The sequence below is a fragment of the Daucus carota genome, chromosome 4 (assembly GCF_001625215.2).
Source record: "Daucus carota subsp. sativus chromosome 4, DH1 v3.0, whole genome shotgun sequence".
Taxonomy (NCBI): Eukaryota; Viridiplantae; Streptophyta; class Magnoliopsida; order Apiales; family Apiaceae; genus Daucus; species Daucus carota.
Genome location: NC_030384.2, coordinates 33468466 through 33474465, shown reverse-complemented (window position 1 = coordinate 33474465; position 6000 = coordinate 33468466).

Below are 6000 nucleotides of genomic sequence, written 5' to 3'. Positions count from 1 at the left end.
TCGCTGATTAATCGCTGTTCGGTCGGCCACCGTCTCGATTAAGCGTTCTTCGGGTAAAAAAGCGTTTTTCTGAAAAATCAGTAAAAAGCGGGATTAATCGGTCAAAAAGCGGTGAATCGGCAAAAATCGGTCAAAAAGCGGTCAAATTTGAAATTTTTAAAAATTTAAAAGATAAATGTTAAAAATCAAAACATAAGAAAAAAAGTTATAAACTTAATTAATATTTTGAAAAAGCAAACAAACGGAGATCAAAAAGCAGCTGTAGTTGTCTTTGAGTAGTAGTCCTAAAGTTCTGATCATCTCATTCCACGTAATCAACCAAGTTCAAGCACTGAATCTCAGAAAGTAACGACTTTGTCTCTAATTTAATCGCATCTTTTTGCACTTTGGTAATGTTTAATTGAATCAGCGATTGTATACAAAAGCTTTACAACGTAATTCTGCATTTTAAACTAATTACAAGTATATTATGATCTAATAGATTATTATATCTAATTATATAAATGATATAAATAGTTTGTTCTGTAACTTGTGGACTTGTAACTTGTGGACTTGTGGTAATTCATTGATATTTTGATTAAAAATATAAGAGTGAAATTCTATTATATATATATATTTAATTAAAAAATAAATTAAATTGATTCCGATTAATGGTCCGATTAATCATTCCGATTAATCCCCGATTATCCGATTAATCGCTGGACGGTCCCTTCACCGACTAAGTCCGATTTCCGCTTTTTACAACACTGTGCGTTATAAGTAAATACTAAGAGACAATCATATAATTATTATGTAAAAGAAATAATAATTTCCAACTCTATTGATATTGATCTGGTCATTATATAATAAATTGAAGTACATCTATGTATGTAAGTTCTCAAATTGCTTATAACATGTACAGAGAGAACACCTCCGTTAAGTAATAATCATACGTAATAAGATAGTGTAGGATAACAAATCAGACCAAATAATATTTTTTTGTTAGTTTAGTATTATTGATTTAAAGAAAGTTAATTGAACACTAGGAGTGTTAATTGATTCAAATAATATATCTATTGTTTTTTTTATAATAATTTAACATTTAAATCGGTAAGATTTCATCAAACTTACTTTGGTTATTCTTTTATCAGGAAATTAAATTTGATAGAAATTTTTGTTTTTTTAATTACAAGTTTAATTGACTTAATTAATAGAAAAAACTCACAAACTTATCAAAAAAAATTATAATTTCAAATAATAATACACACAAAAACTAATTGTTATTATAATCAAAGTCCTAGTTTAGATTATTCTTTATTCCACTATCTAGTTATCTAATAATTTGATGACATTTTGAATTAATTTAACTAATTAAAATCTTTGAATGTAACAATTTGTTAGGACCTCTAAAGAAACTTAATCAAAAATAATTGGATCTAAAAATTAGATGACAACCATAAAGAAATCCAATCAATTAAAAACAATTGGATCTAACAATCAGGTCTCTTTGAATCTAACAATTTGATGGCAACTATAAAGAAATTCAATGAAAAACAATTAAATCTTTGAATATAACAATTTGATAATACCTCTAAAGAAACACAATTAAAAATAATTAGATCGAAAAATTAGATGACAACCATAAAGAAATCCGATCAATTAAAAATAATTGGATCTAACAACTAGATCTCTTTGAATCTAACAATTTGATGGCAACTACAAAGAAATTCGATCAAAAACAAGTGGATCTGAAAATTAGATGACAACTATAGAGAAATTCAATCAAAAAAATAACTAGATCTAACAATCAGATGTCAAAATTAAAATTAAAAAAGCAACAAGAAACATATAAAAGTGAGTAAAATCTTGATCATATTTTGTTTACCTCCATCAGTTCTGAGTATGGATTTTTTCTCTTCATTCTCCCGAGACTAGGTTGAGGAATCTATAAATCATAATCTTAAAAAAAGTTAAAAACATGATATATGAAGCTAATATAAAATTTATAAATTTACTTTATGAGCAGCTTAAGCAAACCTCATAAATTAACCAAATGAGAAAATGAAAATGAAATGATAATATATATATAGTTATATATACTTAATCATTACCTCCGGTGGAACTAAAGCATTCAAATTAGGGCCGTTAACATTAGTAGCAACATTAGTGTGTTGAATTGTATTGTTACCGGCCATGAATAAGACTCAATAACAGTAATAAACTAGGTCGAGGGGAGGAGATGAGTTTTGGCGAGATTGTATAGTTGATAAATCAATTGTAAAGGTTGAGTTTTGGGGATATATAAACTATTACTTCGTGGCGGAGAAAGAAATGTGAGTGTATATACCGACAAAGGCTTCATAAATTTTGTACAGACAAAAACCGTTGAGAGAAACGTCAAAATTAAGATATAACAGATATAAACTGAGGACGTTATTAAGAGAAAAAGTTGGTCCATGGGTCAAAAGTAAATAGTAGATCGATCTAGAGGTATTCATTTCTATACACTTTTTCTCTCCATTTTTAAATAATATAAAATACAACTCCCTCTATCTCATTTTAAATGAGATTTAGATGTAAAAAATAATATCTACGCACAATAAAAAATATTCAATTCTTATATCAAATAAAAATTTGGATTCTAAAATTTTATTTGATATAAATTTTATAAAAAATAGTTATGTTTAAATGTAATTTTTTTAACACTTTAAAATACTTGTAAATAAGTCAAAAGCAAAATTAGACGGAGAAGTATTAAACACACTACTTTCCTCCGCTTAATTCAATGATGGGATTATTTAGTTACTCTTAAGCATGATTGTGATTTTTCTTAAACACAATACTATAATATTTAAATTATTTATATTAATGTAAGTAACTGAATAGATGATATTATAAATTTAAATTCAAACTAAAAAAATTTACATTATTGTATTAATATCTATTATGTAAATAAAATTAATATTAAGATTTAAAATTTTTGCAGAAATCATGCCATCTCTTAAATAATTTAATTCTCTTATATGAAAATTTGGGCATTTTCTTTCAACAAGCATCTCATTAAAAATAAATGTGAGCTATTATTGTGATTACTGATATCCATTAATTTTCTTATATTTAAGGTACCCCTTATTAAAAAAAATGTCCTCTTCCAGGTCCTTGGATATCATTAATATATTTAGGATAATGAAGTCATGAATATCTTAACTTAAATTAGTGAACATAAATTTTCGATTTTTTAATATTTTACTATGTATAATCTTCGAGCACACCAAAAGTTATGAAATATAATAACAGCTTTAGTCCAATATGTCTTTGATATCGAGCAATGTAATTATGTATATATCTAGTGTATATATACACAGACATGCTAGACCGATGAATATATATTAAAGAGTTCACATGTTATATTATTTTATCAGTCACATATTCCAATATAATGTGTACGGTTTTTTTTAAAAAAAAATTATCTTTTTCTAATTTAATTCTACTCAAATCCGTTATCCCAGGGTAGCAACCATTATTTTTGTATATAAATATCTGATTTTCGTACTTACTATTCAATACAACACCACACCATATTCTCCAATACAAAATGATATTATTTTTAACTATTTATTACACTCAATATGATATTTTTTTTTTGAATATTAATTAATATACTCATTTGTTACGTATATAAATTATTATACCTAATATCTGAATATAATACCACACTAAGATATTTACAATCATGAATAGAAACGCTATCTTTTAATGGAATTCTTATATGCATAAAAAAATCAATTTAATTTATATTATTATTCTACATATGAACAATTGAATTTTAAATGACTATTATTGATATATAAATAATTTAAAAATCCATTACTCATATGCAAAACTAACATAAATTTACATAATACGTAGAACACAGTATAATCACTATATTTAACCCCAATATAACATAGTATAACATAATACGTCATGTATTAGATGGAGATAAATAGATAGTTTATTTGATGTGTACTCTTTTGTAAATGAATTTTAAAATTTGAATATGATTTACTCATGTCATTGTTTTTTTGTGTTTTTCGAATCTAATTTTTTGTGTTCTCGCCAAATAATGTCATATATATACATATAGGTACAATACCATTACATAATCTTGTGTAACAGTTTCCTTTAAATCGAAGGGAATTTAGTTACAAGTTCGTTGGTCCATAAAATATTAGTGTTAAATACCATGATGTATAATTTATAATTGTATAGTTATTTAGACAAATTGATTTAATGTGGACTAAAGTATTTTAAATTGTGTTGGCTAAAATTATGGTTGGCTAAAATAGACGTAAGATATTCAATGGGATTGGCTATAAAAGCATCTCCAACCATGAACAGTTCTACTCTATATTTGTTGATACACTACACGCTTATAAGAAATCTGTAGGAAGGTTACACGTCACTTATTACCGTGGTTGTCATGTCGGTCGACTAGTCGACTAGTCGTCGACTAATCGACTGAGCGGTAAAGGGCTGTCGATTCAACATGCCGACCAGATGAATGTATATATTTCGTCCGCCTGGTCGACTAAGCGGTCGACTAGTCGAGCCGCTAAGTCGTTCGGGTCGTTGACTGGTTTATAACCCAATTTATAACCCGGTCCAAACCCGGTCAATCTTTAATAAAAATAAAAAGGAAAGGGTCTGTGTAATAAAACCCTATTCCACGCCGACTCTATTCCAACGACGACTGCTTCTTTAACAGGTAATTCATCTTCTCTTCTTCTTCTCTTCTTCAATTCGTCTTCTCTTCTTCTTCTCTGTCTAACTATTACTATGTATATTGTATGTATGTATAATTATATATGTGTACATATATGTGATAACTTATAACTTTAAACTGATTGAGTGATTGTATGTCTGTCGCTTGTATAATTGTATGATTGAATTTGTGTTATATGAACTTGTACAGAACTACTTGCTTGGTTTGGCAGGAAACTCAAACTCTGAAGATTATAATCCATCCAAGGACCCGACTCGAAAAGCAAATTCTTCTGATCCTTAGATAGCAAGTAGTTTACTTTGTTGTTAACTCTTTTCGCTTCCCATTCTTAATTTTTAGAATCTGAAATAAAATATTGTGGAAGGTGTTAGAATTTAAAAATCTAAACTACATAATAAAAATATATAAATGTATAATATATTATATTTTTATCGACTAGTCTACGACTAGTCGACGACTAGTCGGTTAGTAGGAGGTCTATCGACTCGCCTCGACTCATCGACGTGACAACCATGCTTATTACTATATTAAAGTGATATATTCTATTTATAACAATTTAAAATATTAATCACATACTATTTTTAAATTATAGTCAATCAATATAGTCAATATCATCGAAGTAAAATGACTCCTCAGCAAATTTCACATAATATTATACATGTCCAATTTAGCCAACCATTATAACCAAACACATTGGAGATACTCTAATGGTTGACTAAAATGGATGTAAGATATTTTGTAAATTTGTTGAACCTCTAACACATTTTGTTTCGATGGCACATACTATATTGATTGGCTATATTTTAAAAATAGCATGTTGTTATTATTTCAAGTTGTTATAAAGAGAATGCATTGTTTTTATCTGGTAATTGATGATGTAACATTTACTAAGATATGTAGAGATTCGACAAATATAGTCATCCATTAGAGATTTGATAAAATTATAGATAAAAGGAAAGTATGATCGGGCTATGATATTTTCGTGAGATAATCTATTTTTTTTTTATTTTTGATACGAGAACTCATTTTTTAATTACGAATTTTTTATGATTGGAGTTGCCCTTATATAAATATATCACATCTTGTGACTATGGAGAATACGGTTACTTAAATATTCAAGTTCTTGAATGAGTATAAAAACAAAATCTTGAAACTTGTTACTGCATCATCCAATTTAAAGTTTTTCAATCAAAATGGGTAAAGTATAGGGTTAAATAGCGTTTTGGTCACTCAAACTGACCGGAAACTTGCAATTG